This window comes from Macrotis lagotis, chromosome 5 (genome assembly GCF_037893015.1).
Source record: "Macrotis lagotis isolate mMagLag1 chromosome 5, bilby.v1.9.chrom.fasta, whole genome shotgun sequence".
Taxonomy (NCBI): Eukaryota; Metazoa; Chordata; class Mammalia; order Peramelemorphia; family Peramelidae; genus Macrotis; species Macrotis lagotis.
In genome coordinates, this window is record NC_133662.1 from 95,602,787 (window position 1) to 95,623,441 (window position 20,655).

Genomic DNA, 20,655 nt, shown 5'->3' on the forward strand with positions numbered 1-20,655 from the left:
GGGACTTTGGATTTCATCTACTCAAACTACCTCAGAAAGGCAATATGCTATAATATATACTTGGCTTGATTTGGAACAAAGAGAATATGGTTTTGAATCCTGCTTCAAACATGGATTTTCCATTTGAACCTTGGCAAGTGATTTAATACTTCAAAATTTAAATTTAAATTTGATACTTCAGAATTTTAAATTTCCTGTTTCTGGTTTTTCACTACCATAAAATGTGCTACTATGAATATTTCCTTCGGAATCTCTGCATCAAGGGGGTTTAGACATTTTAATCATTTTTTAGAAAAATTGCAACTTGCATGATTGGGTGAATTAACTTTCAGCATGACTGGGTGAATTAAAAACTCCACCAATAGTATATTAGTATACTTATCCTCCTTCAATTTAAATCTCTTCAACTTCACTATTTTCATCATTGTCATCTTTGCAAATTATCTATGTGAGGTAAAAGCTAAAAATTGTTTTGATTTTAATTTTATTATTATTTATGAATTATAATAGTCTTTCAAATGATTATTAACAATTTTTGGATCCCTTTAAAAAACTTTTTATCCTTTGACACCTCATTCAATAGAAAATGGCTCTCAGTTTTAAATGTTTATGATAATTTCTAAAATATTTTAGACACAAGATGATTTAATTGAAGACATTTTCCCCAATCAACTTCTTTTCTTCTTATCCTATTAATATTTTTAACACAAAATATTTTAATTGTCTGAAATTAAAATTTTATTTTTAATCTTTTATTATCATCCATTACCCTTTATGGTTAAAGACTACCCCCTTTAACTTAACTCTAAAAGTTAAAAAATTGTGTGATTTTTACTCTTCGGATCATATATCTATTTTGAGACTCTTGTGATATGAAATATTGGTCTAAACCTAATTTCTACCAAACTGATTTCCAGTATTCCAATCATTTTTGTTTTCATATAGGAAAAACTGTTTTACAATTAAAGTAGTTTGATTTATCAAACAATGGGTAATTGAATTCCATTTCTTTTTAATAGTATTTTATTATTTCACCAATTATTTATCAAGAAAAAATTAAGATTCATGTTTTTTTATTTTATTTATTTAAGGCAATGGGGTTAAAAGTGACTTGCCCAAGGTCACACAGCTAGGTAATTATTAAGTATCTGAGGTGGATTTGAACTAAGGTCCTCCTGACTCCAGGACCAATGCTCTATCCACTGTGCCACCTAGCAGCCTCCAAGATTCATTTTTATAAGATTTTAAATTCCATTTTTCTCCCTTTGCCCCTTTCTCCACCATTCTAAAAATGGAAGACAGTTTGATATAGCTTATATATGTGCCATCATGTAAAACACATTTCTATAATTGTCTCAATTGTGGAAGAAGAAACAAATCAAAGAGGGAAACAAAAACCATTGGGGAAGAATAAAATAATTGAAAAATATACTTTAATCTGCATTTAGAGTCTGTCACTTCTTAACCTACACACACACACACACACACACACACACATTTTCTTTCCTTTGGTCTTTGTACTTGTCTTGAATCATTACCATTGCTAAGAAGAGAGGGGTCATTTATAGTTGATTATTGCACAATGTTGCATGTACTGTTCTGTTCATTTCACTTTTCATCAGGTCACATGTCTTCACAGTTCTTTCCTGAAATTTACCTGTTTACCATTTCTTATTGAACAATAGTATTCCACTATATTCATATACCAGTTTGTTTAGCTATTCCAACTGATGGGCATCTCCTCAATTTTCATTATTTTGCCACCATGAAAAAGAGTGTTATAAATATTTTTCATGGAGGCCTTTTCTTTTTATTTAAATGATTTCTTTGGGATACAGACCCAAGCTAAAACACCATTTTTTGACTACCATACCTTTATATGTTTTATCTTCCCCATAAGAATCATAAGAATGCTATTTTTTAGGGCAAGCATGGTTTTGCTTTTCTATTTGTATCTCCCACATTTAGTACAATGCTTGACACATATTAAGTTTTTAATGAATTTTTTTTAGTTTATTTTTTTGCAAGGCAAATGGGGTTAAGTGGCTTGTCCAAGGCCATACAGCTAGGTAGTTATTAAGTGTCTGAGGCTGTATTTGAACTCAGGTACTCCTGACTCCAGGGCCAGTGCTCTATCCACTGCACCCATCTAGCTGCTCCATGAATGCTTTTTGTTAAAAAATAATTTATTCATTCATTTTTTAAGAATTATAATTATATAAGATACTCTTTCACCCTGCCATGTCCCTCAACTTTAGCCATGGTTTCTCTTTTGGAGAGATGATTTTGGATTTCAAGACATTCCCTGTTAAGATATATTCATTCACAGAAATATACACATACTCTTATATGTATATATATATATTCTCATATATATATATGATGTATATGTACGTGTGAATATATACACACACACAAACATATTTTATATATAACATTGCATTTAATAAAAGCAGAAATGTCATTCAATATATAGTATTAGAAATTGACTTTATGAGTTGTTTTATAAATGACAATTATTTAAAATTTGGCATCTATTTTTTTAAAGGACAGGGATAAATTTTAATAGACTTCTATTCAAGAAATGAGGGGAAGAACTGGGACAGTGGTTTAGGAATCAATGCTTAGAAAAAGCACCTTACTACCTCCTCTTGGGGAACAAGGGCAAATCATTTTCCACCTTGCTCCAGTTAATAATGATGCTACCAGGGCAGGTACAAAGTATTAGTGAGTCATGCTATTTAAATTTTTTAAAAGATTAAGAATTTTAGCAATCTACACATACACATACACATGCACACACACACACACACACACACACACACACACACACACATACACACGCGCGCGCGCACACAAAGACAGACACACATATTTTCCTAAGAATTTTTTTCTTTCTCTAGCTGCATTGCAAACTTACCTAGCTATGACTGCAACTGTAGGACATGACCTCGAAGTTACCAAATGACAAAGGATGTTAATAAGGAAAGAAAGCTAGGTTGAAAATCTGGCTTTAATTGTATATATATTCTCCACATAGGAGAATTATAGTTTTTCACAACAGAAAAGATTGAAATGATGAGAAATAACAAAAATTGTAGGGAATCATGGTTATGGACTTTAGGGACCTTTATGTTAACTCAGACATTAGCATAAGTAGATAAGTAGTATGCTTAAAACATGAAGATAGAAGACCTGAATTTAGGCACAAGTTCAAATACTTACTAAATATCTAATTCTGAGAAACTTTACTTGACCTCTCAGCCTCAATTTTCATATCTGTAAAATGTGGCTAATACCAGTATCTGTTTCAGAATTGTTCTGAGGATTCAATAATGTAATATTTAAAGTAGTTTACAAAGCTTAAGATGTTGTATAAATACATTCCTATGTGTGTATGGAGGTAACATTTACCTATTGGAAAAATACAATATAATTAAAAAATTTTAGCTTCAAACTATCTATTCATGTCACATTTCAACAAGTCTTGACATATACTCTGCATGCATGAAAATATAAAGTAAAAACCAACAATCCAGAAGAAAGATGACTAATAAAGAGGAGTACTTTTTCCTTTCCCCGAAAGCTATCACAGAAAGAAATTACAAAAGAAAAACCCATAATTTGATGGGAAAGGAAGGAAAGGAAATAGCAATGAGTCTGATAGGTCATTTTTTTTTCACACCCAAGCATTTAGTCTACAGTAATCTTCCAGGACTGTCAGATTTGATTGAAAGATAATGCAAGATTTTTTTCTTGCCACAATTTATAGCATGTATCCATTAGGAATAATTATGGTTGCATGATTTTGCTAGCTGTTATCTCTACAAGTGTTACTAATGGTTTTATCAATTACTCCCTGTCCAATAACTGCATGGTTGTAACCTAATTTAAAGACACTCTATCACCAGGCTGATTTGTGTAGTAGTAAATGACAGCATTTGAAACACCAGCCAAACGACTCACTTCAGTGACTTAGTTAGTCTCTAATAATTAACAATTAGTAGGTACCTAGGAAAAGGCTCAGGAGACTAAGAGCTCATGTTTCTTCATATATATATATATATATATATACATATATATATATGTATATATATATATATATATATATATAATAAATTTAGGAAGTTAGAAGGACTCTGGTGTCTCAAATTAATAAAAATCTAAGACCTCTATAGTTTGTAGATTTGGATGTATATTAGAAATAAGATAAATATTTCTGGAATAAAAGTAAGAGAAGTCAAATGGTGAGATGTGTGTCATCCATCCATGCACACATCTACATACCTGTACTTTATAGCTAGAGCATCTAAGTAGATATTAGTAGTTGTATATAAGGCCACTCCTATTTAGACTCACAAAAGCAGGTATTTTATTTTCAAATCATTTTAGTGTTTTGGTTCAGAAGTAAAGTCAGTGTGCTAAAAGGGGAAGATTGTTGGCAAAATCGTGCTATTTTGTGAACTTTAGAGCTAAAAATGCTTGCTGTGCAAAAAGAAACTCTTCATTACAGATCATTAGTGGGACTTTATGTAGAGCAGAAGACTCAGAGAGGTACTGCCGCCTCAGAACTCTCTGGGAAGAAATTTGAAACCCCCCTTTTTTAATGAATATAAAAGATGAGTCTCTTCTAAAGATGTTATCTCTAAGGATTTTTTTCCTCTGAAATTTTCCTTTTAAAAATTCTAAATAAAACTGCAAACTTTAAATTTCAAGTGGAAACTTATCTTTACAAAGTAGTTGAAGTTTTAAGGCATACAAAATGTTGAAATTAAAACAGTGAGTGAGAAGGAGATTTTTCAGATGCAGTGACTAACCTTCTGGACAGCCCAATAGCATATTTGAATTTTGCCTGATGGGGCAAAATTGCATGGAATAATTCATCATTTAGGGTATTGTGTCAGATCTTGGTATATCAAACTTGGCAGATTAGCCATGAATTTAAGGTAACAATCTTTTCCGAAGAGCCTGGGGGATTGTGTCTATGAAATAGCATACTTTATACATTCAGCAGCATGATGACAGCCACAGGATTACCCAAATATGAAGGTCTGCTATGAAACTTATAAAATAAACTCTGAGTTTGTGCCGACATGGATCATCATCACTAAAATGCACCAGAAGGACAAGGGGCAAAAGTCTATTATAATAAAGTTTTACAAAAATGAGAGTAAAAGCATTAATAATTTAAAATCATTTTCACACCTATGTTGTGATAACCTACTATTCTGATGGATGAGTATTTTTTCCATCCTTTATTAAATTCATTCACAAAAAGGGAATGAATCCTTAGTGACATGCTGTGATAGCCACCTTACAGTATTCCAGTGTATCTAGTATTGGACTTAGAATCAAGAAGACAAAGTATGGGAACTATTCTAATGATTCTATTGATAGAGGAAACTTTATAAATGAAAAGTGATATCTTCTCTACAAATTATGTTTTTAGAGTTGCTTGGAGCAATAAATGATAAATGACTTGCTCAGGATCATGAAGTCAATGTGGGTCAGGAAAGGAAACTGAATACAGGTTTTCATGGCTATGAGACCATCTATCTATCTATCTATCTATCTATCTATCTATCTATCTATCTATCTATCTATCTAAATATACAAATGCACATATACACATGCATGTATATATATTTATATGTATACATACATATATTTAATATACTACATTTTAATAAAATATTTTACCATGTTATCACATAATATATAAATACACGGATTTTATAAATTTATGTGATATATACATATATAAAATTTATGGCCATTAATACTTATGACTAGTTGGAAAATGACTATTTTGATTCAGAGGATCTTCCTTCTTGAGCTGCTTCTTATTACCTGTGTGATCATGGTGGACAAGCCACTTAGGCTCCAACTTCCTTGCCTAAATTAAATTAAATAGTCGACTAGATGTCCTCAATGCCCTTTCTGCCTCTGAATCTCTGATCTATATGTTCTACAAGTAGATTAGAACTTCTCTGAGGCTCCATTTTCTTACCTGTTAAATGGAAGGAAAAAATATCTGTAGCTCTTGCTGTAAAAGATTGTAAGAAACAAATGTATGTAAAGAATTTTGCAAATTAAAATATGCAATATAATATTTCTATTATCATTTTTTTCTCATCTTTGTGTTCAATAGAGCTTAGATATAATGTGATGGAACAAGTTGGTATCTTATTATTCTTTTATATTTAGTTTTAAGTGGGTTTTAGTAAAGTAGTTTAGTAAAGTAGATAGAGAGATGACCTTGGAGTCAGGAAGACCTGGGTTCGAGTTCTAATTGTGACAAAATCTGACTGTATGATTCTAGGCAACTCTCTCTATTACTCTAAATAGCAGAGAAGATTCTAATCTGCATTGGCAGAAGGAATTTCATAATCTAAGAGTTCTTTATGCCAATGAAATCACAGTTATCAGTTATAATTGATTTTGTTATTATTGTTCCTTCAGCTGACTGCATAGATATCCCAAGGATACCAATTGTCAGTGATTGTAGGTGACAAAGAAGCCAACTTGCCCCAGTCACGGGAATATACAATTAAAAGCCAGCTTTTTTTTGCTGAATATATTTATATCTTCTTTTCACTGATCATAAAGGAAATCACTGAAGAATGAGGAACTAAATCACCACAGTTCTGATCCTATCCCAGGCAGGATCACAAAGGCCAATTTGCTAAAATCGGTGTCTCTAATTTTTCACTTGTAGCTGTGATGAGGTTCTGAAACAGTAATAATAGCCTAGACTCTGCCCACTCAGGAAGCTGCTAAGACACCTCCAACCCAGGCTGGAAGGGTGGTGTTCTTCACAATGGAACTGAAACTCCACCCCTCCTTGCTAGGTCTCATCTGCATATTCTTTTGAAAACCCCACATTGAGGATCTATAGCCCCAGCTGATGTCATCGGGCACAGCATGCAGCCACTAGAAGTGGGACAATTATAATTTTTGTAGCTGATTAATCATCATGAAAAAGTAACAGTCAATTGACTCAATCATACATCCATGGTGATTAATCACACTTCACTTGTGTTTTTTTCCCCCAAGTATTTCACTGACAGTGCAGATGTTGGTTGATTTTCTCCTTTAGCCTTTCACTTGGTCACAGATGTTAAGTAATCACCTTGTCCTGATACTTGACTGGTCCCTAATCTTCACCACTATAGACCCTGAAAAGCAAATGTGCATCCTTCTTGGAAAGCAAATGTTAAACTAGTTATTATATGGTTTTTTAAAACAGGTTAATCAATATATGAAATGGCCATAATTGTGCTCTGTAATCACAGATGCTTTTAATAATCACACGACTCCCCCATTTGTTCCCTGTTAAACACTGATGGCATGATTACTGCTAAAACACTGGAAAAGAGGGCTGTTTTTTTTCCCCCTGGAGTGTTAATAGCTCAATTCCATTTAGATTTAATCTAAAGTTAGATGTTCTAATCCAGATTCCTAAAAGGGCTCACCTGGCTGTATTTCATCTCTGACACACACACATATTTTTTTTTGCCCCTGTAAATCAGACAGATCCCATTACAGCTCTTTCACTCAGCCACAGTGTAGATTTGGGACATCAAGGTTACTGGTCTACACCGCTGGCATAGCATGCAACATTCCACACCTATAAAATTGTCAGGAAAGAATTGTGGATATTTCAGAAACAATTATAAATGCATCAGTCTGTTGGTGGAAATACCAACATTCAAAGAAGGGTATAGATGGTTATGAGGCAATTAAATCATTTTTAGCATGAGCTGCATGCCCTCGTTTGTATTCCAGCAGCAGGAAGACTTCATTTAGTCCTCTCTTTGTAGGCATGGCATTAGATTTGTGGAGGTTTGCAGAAGATCTGTGGCAGCAGCCAAGCCTTGCCTGGCTAATTTCTCAAATGGAAATGCCTATTCCTGAGGGAAAAGGAAGGTGGTTGTCTCAAGTGATGCTATGGTGCTTGGCTTCTATCATTTCACACTCTGCTATTTCATTCTCTTAGAAGGAAGGAACCACCCTCTGCTCTCACCTCAAGATCATTTTTAAGATCAATAAACAGGTTGGGAATCATTTTCATGCAAAGATAACATAGCAATGTTCAGCCCCATACTGGACTACGGTCTTGATACTATTAATAAAGAGCCTTAGGTTGGGTATAATTGTGAATACACTAATTCTAAAAATCCACTCACATGTCACTTATAATCAGGATTTTCTACTGTGCTAGGACCCCTGGGGAAACCTTTGAAGCTGTGAATGGTGTTTGAGATGACAGGGATGAGCATAAGAAGGTAGAAGGCCACCATTCCTCTGTAGCCTCGTTGTTGAAAACTATCACGTAGGAGGAAGGTTAGCAGTGCTGGCAGAATGGAGAGCAGGGAAGCAAAGGGTAGGCTAGGTAGGAGTGGAAGGAAAGTCGAACCAAGCCTAGTATTTACAAAAGGGCCAGAGTGAAAGGTGAAGCACGATATGGCGTATAATTTAGAACAGAAACACCAGGGCACAGAAGATAATATAAAAGCATTTCAGTGAGAAGATACCCATGACATGAAACTATTTGAAACAATTAATCAAGAAAGCCTAATTATTCAATTAGACAAATAAATGAATCTTCTAAAAGAGGATATGCAAAAAAGAGAATGATGAAATCTTTTAAAGGGAAATGAGTGTAGCAAATCAGCTAAATATGATAACTAAAAAAACTTTTGAATAATAAGTCAATGATTATGTTTTAATTGGGCTTTACCAGTATTATAATTGAGGACACTCATTATCTTGTTTTATTGTATTTATGATTTTAATATTCATAACATTTGGTATTTTATCTTTGTATACTTTCTGCCAGTGCTTGTTGCTTTCCCTTTCTGATTAGTGCCTGGGTTAGTGTGAAGTGAATACATATTTTTCAATAACAATCAGCAGGAGGGTTAGGTTGATTTTTTTCCCCCATAGCATTGAAGTTCTGCTATAAAATAATCCTTTGTGAAAAGTTGGGGTTTTTTTAAACTTCTAAATATAAGCAGTTCTGTTGATAACATAAAACCTTTAAAAAATTAATTTAAATGAAAGTCTGACAATGTAAATAGAAAACTGTCCTCAGAATCAGCAAGACCTAGGTTCAAGTACTGCTCCTGACACATATTGGTCAGTTGTCCCTGATCAAGTAAGTCACTTAGCTTCTCCATGCTATAGACAATCCAGAAGTTGCAGGATCAAACTGGTGGAGGGAATTACATTTGCAAGGATTTCCAGGAACAAAAAATCACAGATCCTTTTCTATGTCACATTCTCTAAGCAATAGAAGAAATAAAATATCTCAGTATTAAGAAGACTTGAGTCATCTAGTCCATCTCCCTGCCCATAGCATGAATAACCCCTGGGATACTGTAGGAAAAACAGTTGCACAGTCTTTATTTATGCTTATCCAGTGACAGTGAAGGAACTCATGATTTCTTGAGGTCATCCATTCCATTTTAGAGCAGCCCTTGAATTCAGTTGGAAATTTGTTGCTTCCAGATTAACTGATGGTATTCACAGTTTATTTTATCTTACATAAATGTGATTTTTTTCCTGAATTGAATTTCATGTGAAAATTCAAATTGTTTCACTACGTTTAATGCCAGACAAAACAAGTAGGATCATAACTTTTGTTGGATCTAAGTAGTCATGCTCTGATGAAACATTATTAGTGCAGTTGAAGGGAAAGTTATTTTCAGTTTTTTGTTAATCACCTTCCTATATGAGGCCCACAGCTGATTGTTTCATCAAGAACCTACCTCTGTACCTTCTGTTATAGAATAGTTGAATTGTTGCAAAGATAAAAGTAATCCAAATGAGAATCTATCAGGGAGCAGGATTGATCACTCAGGTCTTGTAGATGTGATTTTTTAATTTCCATTGAGTGATATGTTGTGTAATCCATTGATTAAATTTCTTCATTAGGAATAGGAATAGCATTGTTATTTTATTTATGTTACTCACTTTTTTATATAGTCTAAATACTATAACCAAAAGAATTAGTATTTATCTTCTTTTCTAATTTTTTTAGCCTTTTCTTTTCTTGGTCAATGTGAAAGTCATCAGAGAGTTTGTGAGATCTTCTCTGACCTAGGTCTCAACCATACATTTTTTATCAGAGAGGAAATCTGACCTGCCAAAAATTTGAACCTACCTCACTACAGACTGATTTTTTTCCCCAAGACTATTTCAGAAGAGAAAAAAAAAGAATTTTGTAGAGTCAGTTTAGAATATTGCTTTCTAGGTTTCTTTCTGTAACTGCTTATCCTAAAATGCTTAATTAGAAGCTGAGATCGACAATACAAAGATAGGCAAACCACTTTTGAGAGAAGATAATTCAGTCACTCCATATGGACAGTAAATTAATCTTCCCTTCTCGATCTCCCATTCTCTTCCCTCCCCCACTTAAGTTTACCAAGGTTTGGAAGGAAGTTACAAATATAAGTAATGTATGAACTAAAGAACATCAATAAATACATTAGAAAATTTATTATCATTCTTTTATTTCAATAATAATAATTATACTGTACATTTATAAAACACTTGAGGTTTTTCAAAGTACTTTCTCATGCATTATCTCATATGTTCAATAGTAATTAATCATATTGCAAGCACTAAGTAAAATCTTTTTGGATCTTCTCCAGAGACATCAACCAGTGAAAATTCTCAACCGATAGAATATCTCAGCTGCTTTTTTAGTCTTAGTTTCAGGAGTAGCTTAGGCAATATCTTTACAATGTTACATGATTAACATCTAGCTTAAAACCCGCTGTCTACATAGATGCTGCAGGAGAACAGTATCTTTATTTTCTCTATAAATTGATTTCACAATTTTTTTCAAAAAAGAGGAGAGGGGAGATATATTGAGATTTGTACAGTTCGTGTAAATTCTGATAAAATGTTTAGTGTGATCCTACAGTTGTTCATCCTCCATACTCAATGACATCATAAAGTTAGGGTCAAAATGCAATGTGTTTGCCTAAGACTGATTTGTCCAATATGAGCTTGAAAGGCTCTCCCACTGGTCATTTGAAGATTTGGAATGGAGATGTCTATTAATTTAAATATCTCATGGTTCCTTTGTTCTATGGTTCTGCTTTGCTCAAAGAGCACAGTGCCTTCTTTGAGGTAGACATGCTATCCTGGGCAGTACTATGCCAGCATCTCTCATTGTCTCAAAATTGATGCTAAAGTTTTTCAGAGACACCTTGACAGTATCCTTGTACCACTTCTTTTGACCTCCCTTTAAATATTTGCCTTGTGTGAATTCTCTCTTAAATAGTCCTAGGCAAATAAATCTTTGACATTTGGGTTATGTGACTAACCCATCAGAATTAAGCTTTTCTTTTTTATAGAAGTATGAATGCCTCGAAATTCAACCTCAGTATCCAGTACCTGATCTTGTCAGGTAATCTTCAGAATCTTCCTAAGATAATTCAAGCAGAAATGATTGAATTTCTGACTTGAGGCTGGTAGATTGTCTACATTTTATAGTCATACTAAATGAAGTTAGCACAATGTCTCTATTGATCTTAAGTTTAGTATGCAGTCTAATAGCTTTTCTCTCCCACACTTTCTTTTGGAATTTAGATACATCCATCCAATCATCGTTGTGGTCATAAGTAAACTTGTTCCACAGCATTCAAAATTTCTTCATTTGCTATAATCAATGGTTCCATATAAGAAGGTGCATTGATGGCTGGTACACAGCCTTTGTTTTCTTGGTGTTGATTGTCAAAATTAGCACAACTGGTAGAGAATCATTCCAAACACTGTTACATCTCAGTTGCTTAGGCTTCATTGAGTACACAATCATCTGTAAGCAAAATGTCTTGTTATCAACTCTCCCTCCACTTTAGTGTTGACTTGTAATCTTTTCAAGTGTGTTTATTAATAGTGTTGTAGATGACTTTAATTCTGTTTTCAGGCTTGTTTAAGGTGCCTAAGAACATTGCAAAAAAATCATACTTAAAAAAGAATAGAAACAAACACATAGACCTGCTTTACTCCATGGGCATGATCCTAAAGAAATGGACTAGACACTTTGATAGTGTAATGATTGACCATAATTGAAGTCAAGCTTCCAACTGAAGAAGAGGTATTGAATGCCATTAAGCTCCATTTATGTGGCAAAGCTCCTGGTGCTGATTCCATGCCAGCAGAGATCTACAGGACAAGGGATCCATTGCTCATATAGAAACTGACTGAACTCTTCCAGGTTGAACATGCTTGCATAGGCTCTGGATAAAGGGTTATGCTCTCATGCTTTAACAATGATCCTACAGATAATGATCAAAGTTCAAAATTTGTAAGGGCCAACAAAGGCCAATAAATTCAATCCCTTTATTTTGATGAGTTAACGGAGGCCAGAGAGGACAAATATTGTCCAATATCAGTAGTGAGAATTATTAGGAGTAGAACCCAACTCTTTTGACTAGAGGCAGTGTTTTTTTGCTCATACGAATCTGGTGTATTTAGAGATCTAAAGAGGCAATTTAGATGATGTTGGAGTAGAGAAGCACTCAGCTGAGCTTTCCCAAATCCACTACAAATAGCTCCAAAATAATGCCTCAAGGGGGCAGCAAGGTGGTGCAGTGGATAGATCACTTGCCCCAGAGCCAGGGGGACCTGAGTTCAAATCCAGCCTCAGACACTTAATAATTACCCAACTGTGTAGCCTTGGGCAAGTCACTTAATCTCATTTCCTTACAAAAACACAAAAACCCCATAAAAATAATGCCTCAAATCTAATGTTGGAGTAGCATAGCTAATAAAAAGACAAGATGAAACAACTTACAGCCCAAGACTTGGAGATCAGGAAAAGACTTGTCTCATGAGGTGGTGAACTGGTTTGTAATTGTGGGTCTTGGAGGCCATTGCATTGGCAGTAGCAGCTTCTGGAGCTCTCAGCCCACAAATGGTAAGGGATGGAGATAACAAATACTATTATCAAAAATGAAAAGGAAGAATTCAACTCCAATGAAGAAGAAATTAAAACAGCTATTAGGATGTAGATTGAACAATTAAAGGCCAATAAATGTAACAATCTAAGTAAAATGGATGAATATTTAAAAAATATAAATTGGCCAGATTAAATAGAAGGGAAAATAAAATACTTAAATAACCCTGACTTAGAAAAGGAAATTGACCAGACTGAGCTCCCTAAGAAAAACATCCACAGGTAAATTCACAAGTAAATTCTACCACACATTTAAAGAACAGATCATTTTAATACTATATAAAATATTTGGGAAAATCAGCAAAAAAAGGAATTTTAACAATTTCCTTTTGCAGTAAAAATATGGACCTGATACCTAGACCAGGGAAAATAAAAGCAGAGAAAGAAAATTGTTGACCAATTTACTTAATGAATTTTGATGCAAAAAATTAAATAAAATGCTAACTACAAGATAACAGCAATATATAAAAATATACTATAACTAAATGGAATTTGTTCAGGAATGTAGTGCTGGTTTTCTTTTAGGAAAACTACAAGAATAATTTGTCTATATAAATAATGAAATCCACAAAAATCATTTGATTAGCTCAATGGATGCAAAAAAAATAGCTTTTTGACAAACTACAGCAACCATTCCTATTAAAAACTGTAGAAAGCAAAGGAATTAAATAATCTTTTCTTAATTTTTCTTAATTTTTTTAGAATCTACCTAAACTCATCATTATGTATTAACTGTAGTGGAGATAAGCTTAAAGCTTTTTCAACAAGATTAGGGTAAGCAAGGATGCCCATTATCATCATAACTATTATTCAATACTGTTATACAAATGGTAGCTATAGCAATGAGACAAGAAAAAGAAATTGAAGGAATAAAAATAGGCAATGAGAAAACAAGACTATCACTCTGTGATGATATAATAGAGAATCAGCTAAAAAACTATTTGAAATAATTACCAACCTCAGCAAAGTTGTAGGATATAAAAAAACTCACATAAATCATCAGCATTTTTATATATTACCAACAAAGTACAGCAGAAAGAGATAAAAACATAAATTTCATTTAAAATAATTACAGACAATATGAAATATTTGGGAATCTACCTGCCAAGACAAAGGCAGGAACCGTATTTAGTGATATTACCTTGATATATATTGAGGATATTGATAATTACAAAGCATTTTAAATAATTATGAATTATATTGATAATTATATTTTGTATAATTACAAATTATATTGATAATATTTTATATAAGTACAAATTATATTGATAATTACAAAGCATTTTTCACATTAATTCAAGTCTAAATAATTGGGGAATTACTGATATTCAATGGGTAGGTTTGAGCCAATATAATAAAAATGATGATTCTACCTAATTTACTTTACATATTCAGTCTCATGCCAATCAAACTATCAAAAATTATTTTATAAAATTAGAAAAAATGACAAAAAAATTGTGAAGGAATGTGACTTAGTAGTGTGTAGAAAGGGAAAATTGACTTCTCATAACACTTTTTCAGAACCAGCTGTGGACAGATTTCTGTAGCATTCAGTTCTGATTGTTTTAATGTGATTGGTGTCCTTTCTATTTATATGGTTGACGACACTACGTATATTGATTTTCTGATTCTGTTACTTCATTTTGCATGAGTTCATGTAATATATACTTATCTTTTTGGTTTTTACAAGGCAAATGAGTTAAGTGATTTATCCAAGATGACATAATTAGGTAATTATTATGTCTTTGAATCTGGATTTGAACTCAGGTCCTCCTGATTTCAGGGCTAGTGCTCAATCTCAGTGCCATCTATCTGCTCCCATATAATATACTTTTCAGTTAACTGAGCAACTGAATATGCAATCTGACAGCAAATTACAGTGGAAAGAACAATGGATTGAGAATCAGAAGACATGAGTTTGAATATGGCTTTTTCATATTAGCTGCATGACTTTAACTAAGTAGCTTAAACTCTCTGGATCCAGTTTCTTCATCTATAAAATGGAAGATGTGAAAGAGAATATTTATAATCCATTCAATTCTATATCTAAATCTTCCATGAAATAAATATTGATTTCTTCATATTTTCATTAAAAACATCATCATCAGGAATTTTTAAGCACAGTATTTCTGGCCATTGGTCTCATATTGCAAATACTCCCAGGCCCTGAGACCTCACCTTTTGAAGAATTAGTTACTCTCAGAATCTCCAATTTAGGGCCCAGGTCAAAAAAATGTCTTCATCCTTCTCTAAGCTTCACCATTTATAAACCTCCACATGACTTTCTCCAACATGTCCCTGCAATGATTATCTTCTCTCCCACAGCTTTTAAATTTATTGAAAGTTCTCTATTTCATTACATCTCTGCATTCATTCCATCTTTTTCCCTGAAAAATTATATTCAGTTTTTCCGAGTATTGGATTCTTGGTTGTAATCCAAGCTCTTTTACCTTCCTGAATATCATATTCCAGATTCACTGATCTTTTATTGTTGAAGATGCTAAGTCCTGTGTATTTGAATTATTTCTTTCTGAATTCCTGCAATATTTTCCCCCTGACCTGATAATTCTGGAATTTGGCTATAATTTTCTTGAAGGTTTCATTTTGGGATCCCTTTTCAGGGGGTCATCAGTGAATTCTTTTAATGCCTATTTTACCCTCTGGTTCTAGGGTAGGTTTCCTTGGTAATTGCTTGAAGATGTTGTCCAGGCTTTTTTTTTTAGTTTTGGGGCTGGGTTTGCAAGAAAATGGGGTTAAGTGCCTTACCCAAGGCCACACAGCTAGGTAATTATTAAGTCTCTGAGGCCAGATTTGAACTCAAGTACTCCTGACTCCAGGGCCAGAGCTCTATCCACTACCCCTCCTAGTTGCCCCTACTGTGCCACCTAGCTGCCCAGGCATTTTTTTTTGTTCTAGCTTTCAGTTAGTTCAATAATTCTTAAATTACCTCTCCTGAATATAATTTCTACATCAATTGTTTTTCCAATGAGGTATTTTACATTTTCTTCTTTTTCAGTCTTATGATTTTCTTTGGTTGATTATTGTCTCATAAAGTCATTAGCTTCCACTTGCCCAATGTGATGGTTCAGCCTCATCTCACCCCAGGATTCTGGGGCTCACAGTTTGCTTTCTGTGCTAGGGCTGAGGGTCTCACATCTGACCACTGGCCTGCAAAGCCAGGACCAAGTGCCTGGTTTGCCTCCTACTAACTGAACAACACTCTGATTTTGCTCAACTATGCTCCCCTTTTATCTACATAAAGTAGATGTTTCCTGAAGTCCTTTTAAAAAAGAATAAGATAGAAAATTGATTCACTATTTTTTCTGAATTTTGTCACTCTTGAATCCATTTAGAGGTATGATTTAGGGTTGCTTCCAAAGACAACTGAGAAGAGCTCAGACATCTTCTTTTCTCTTCACCATCTTGCCTCTTGCATCCCTCCCTCTTTCCCCACCCCAAACTAGACTTTTTCCTCCAGTTCCTACCTAGTCTTTAATCATTAAGTGAATATTATCTTTGACAACTTGAGACCTGGAAAATACCTTATCTCAAAAAAAAGGTCAAGGTCTCCCATGTTTCCTGGGTCATCACCAGTCATCCTGATCTATGTCTTGTCACAGGACTCTGATGACTCTTAGAGAAGAAAGTGAGGTTGATGACTTGACACAGCCCTGACACGCTTAAATCCAATTCACTTACTACTCAAGAAATCAACCTAGTAGTGTCATTGTTTTTCTTTGAGAATGAACAAACAACAACAATGGCCATGAGGAAGTCACTTTACCCTGTTTGCCTAAATTCCACATGCATATAATGAAATGGAGAAGGAAATGACAATCCCATTCCAATAGTTTTGTCAAGAAAAACCCAAATGGTGTCACAAATAATTGGACATGAATGAAACAACTGAACAAAAATAATTACTTGTGCTCACAAATTTATTCCTTTTAATAATACATTTGAGATTATTCTGAAGAATCTATACCAAATTAACACCAAAGTACATTCAATTCAGAATTCAATGCAAAATCATGAATCTCTATGAATGATTCAATTACATTCAGATAATTTCCAGGTTTATTTATCCAACTCTAACCTCTTTCCTCAAGGTTCACATCTCCAGTTACATATTGGACATTTCAAGCTGGATGACTTGTAGTTACCTTAATCCAAACATGTCCAACACCACCACCCCCAAACAAAAACAAAAACAAAAAAACTTCACCTCTTCTCAAATTCACTGTTACTGTCAAGATTACCATCATCTAACCAGTTATACCATACAAATAACCCTGGATTTCATTCCCTGTTCCTCCCTATCAAGCTATATTTCCTATCAATTGCCAAGTCCCATTGATTCTACATTCATATCATGTCTTATATATGCCCTCTTCTCATCTCTGATATTGCTAGTATCCTTGTGGAGATTTTTATCACTTCATGTCTAGGTTAATATGATAGCCTTCCAAATGGTCTCCCTGCCTCTCATCTCTTCCCACTTCAATCCTTCCTCTACATAACTGCCAAATGGATCTCCCTAAAGGGTATTTCTAACCATTTCTAAAACTTATTCAATAAAGACTAATAAGTCCCTGTAGCTCCTTTAGGATAAAATATAAAATCTTCTGTTTGACTTTTTAAGCTCTTCACAATCTATCGTCCTCTACATACACACAAACCCACATATACACCCTTTACTTTTCCATTCTTACACCTTACTTCCTCCATGTAGTCTGAAATCCAGTGACACTGAACTTTTTTCTAATTAGAAACAATTAAAAACAGTCCATCTCCTAACTGTGCATGTTCATGGACTGTTATCAATGCCTGAGATTTTACTTCTCATCTCTGTTTTTTGGTATCCTTGGCTGCCTTCAAGTCTTACTAAAAATTTCATCTTCTAAAGGAGGTTTTCCCTTATCCACTTTAATTTTAATACTTTCCCGTGAGATCTTCTATTTATCCTATATAAATCTTGTTTGCACATAGTTCTTTACAAGTTGTCTCATAGATTAGCAATTTAAGAACAGGGGCTGAATGATGCTTTGCTTTGTTTTGTTTTTGCCTTTCTTTGCATCCCCAGTACTTGACACAATACTGAACACTTTAGGTACTTTATAAATGCTTCTTGACTTAACTTGGTCTATATTTTGAAGAATTCATTGTCATAGGTTTTACAAAAACCAGAATGTTTGCCCAATGCCATTCCTGTAATACACTTCCCATGCTCCAAGATTTTTAAAAGATTACTAACAGTGATTTACCAGCAATTACATCCATCCCCCTCTGCCCCCAGACTTCATATCACACAGCCTCCAATGAGCACTTATCATGTTATTTACTATTGTATTTAATTACTATTAATAAATTAATTAATAATTAATATTAATAAATAATAAATTAAATAATTACTATTAAATACTATTGTATTTAATTGTATTTAATTAAGATTTAATAATGTGACTTATATTAGCAAATTTGATGTGGTAACATGATAGACTTGGAGTCAGAAAGGCATATATTGAATTTTTTTTCTCCTTAATATTTGGGGTCATATCAGTCAATCACTTAACTTCTTTGAGCAATAGTTTCCTCATCTATAATTTAAAGAAAAATTAAGTACTAGATTACTCACTTCACAAGACTTTTGTAAGGGTGAAAGGAAATATTCTATAAAAAAAAGGTTTTCTGAAATTAAAAGTACCAAAGAAATGGGATTTTGGGGGTAATTAATGATTGCATAATTTGGGGGAGCTTGTGGAAACACCTTTTCATCAATGCAAATTTGGAAGTTATCTATGTTTTTGGTCCTTGAAAGTTGTATAAGATACTGAAACAGTAAGTTGTTTGTTCATAGTCATACAACTAGAATATATCAGAAAGAGAATTTTAATCCATCATATTTAAACTTTAAGGAGGTCCTTCTATTCATTAAGCCATTTCACTTCTTATTCACATCTTTAAGACATAGTTCTTAACCTCTTGGAACTTCATGATTTAGTAGAGAAAGACAATAATTATTTACCACATCAAATTTTGTCTCTTTTATTCACTTATATAAATGTTTCATATCTCAAGTGAAAATCTCCTATTATTAAATCTTGAGATATTGTTGATAGAGAAATTTCCTTATGGAGAGATTCTTGTAAGTCTTAGATTTCATTTAAAAATAAGCATTCAAATAAACAAACTCAATTTCTTTGAGGGTGAGAACCATATATATAACCTGAATTTTATATCTTCCTTAGTCAATTAATCAATAAACATTTATTCAGGACCTACTATGTGTGAAATACTGTGTTAAGTGCTGGTGATACAAAAGGAGGCAAAAAATGGTCTCTGCCCTCAAGGAGTTTTTGGTCTTTTGGAGGACTTAATGGGGACCCTCACCCAGGATTACTTTTTTAATGGTACTGAATTGACCTGGGCTCTCACAAACTTTTGAAGTTATTCTAAGAAAATAATTATATAATTTATTAACCACTGAATAAGTATGATATAAATCAGAAAAAATAAAGGTCATATTTCTGTCAAAAAAACAAACAAACCTGAACCACAGATGCCAGAACATGTAGTCTCTCTCCTACCCTCCAACTTAGAAACTAGAGATTTAAAACAAGATTTAAGATGACTTTTGAGCCATGGCAGTATTTAAAGCTGAAGGAAAATTAGTCATGATTTAATTGGAAGAAAGTGAACTTTTACACTATAGGTAATCTTATCATGGAAACAAGAACCCAGCCTTTCCAGTGTTGTAGTATGTAGACTATTCCCATTTGTGGTAAAGATAAAATAATATATAATTTTCTTTTAGTATTTGGGGTCAGGGGATAGCTTATTAAAAGGGTATCTAATGATGGTAATATTGAATTTCCACATCATCTTTCATCTTCATATCCCAGAGTTGCTTGCCAATACTTGTCTCTGAATCTGTTCAAAAGTGCTTTTCCTTAGGTATGAATAGAGAAACATTCCTGCACCCACTTTTTGAAGTGGATACCATCCTGGATTAAGACCTGCCAATAGGCTTCATTTCAAGTTAGTTCTTTCAGAGGATTTTATATACACTACCCTCCATTATCAAAGACCTGCTGAGGAGGTTGGTGGCTTGTGGTCCTGATTTTTAAAAGGAAGGAAGGTAGGATGAAATAAAGGAAGGAAAGGAGGGAAAAAAGGAAGGAACTAAGAAACCAAGGAAGAAAGAAAGCCAAAAACATATATATGTAACTTTCCCCTTGATGAATAGCTGGAGCTCTTTGTTGCAGAGTTTATCTCTGTTTCTGCCTTGATATCTTTGTCTTGCATGCTGAATGATACCTTTGTTTGGTAATGGGCACCTCATCTCTGCCAGTCCATGCAGGTAACACTTCCTGATGTCTTTGGCTTTCTAGTAGATCAATCTTATGACTGAGGATAAATTTTCTTTGACCTGTGTATTCTCCTATCAAAGAAATCTTCCTTAAGCAATACTTTGGTTATTCTACTCTCATCAAAGAATCAAAGAATTTGATATTGGATGGAACTTCACTGACCATCTAAGTTCAAACCAGACAAAAGGAATACCCACTATCACATGCCCTATAAATAACTGTTCAACATATGCTTGAAAATAAGGAGAGGATTCCACCACCTCTTGAAGGGAAGTCATTCCACATCTGGACAACTAAAACGTATGGAAGATT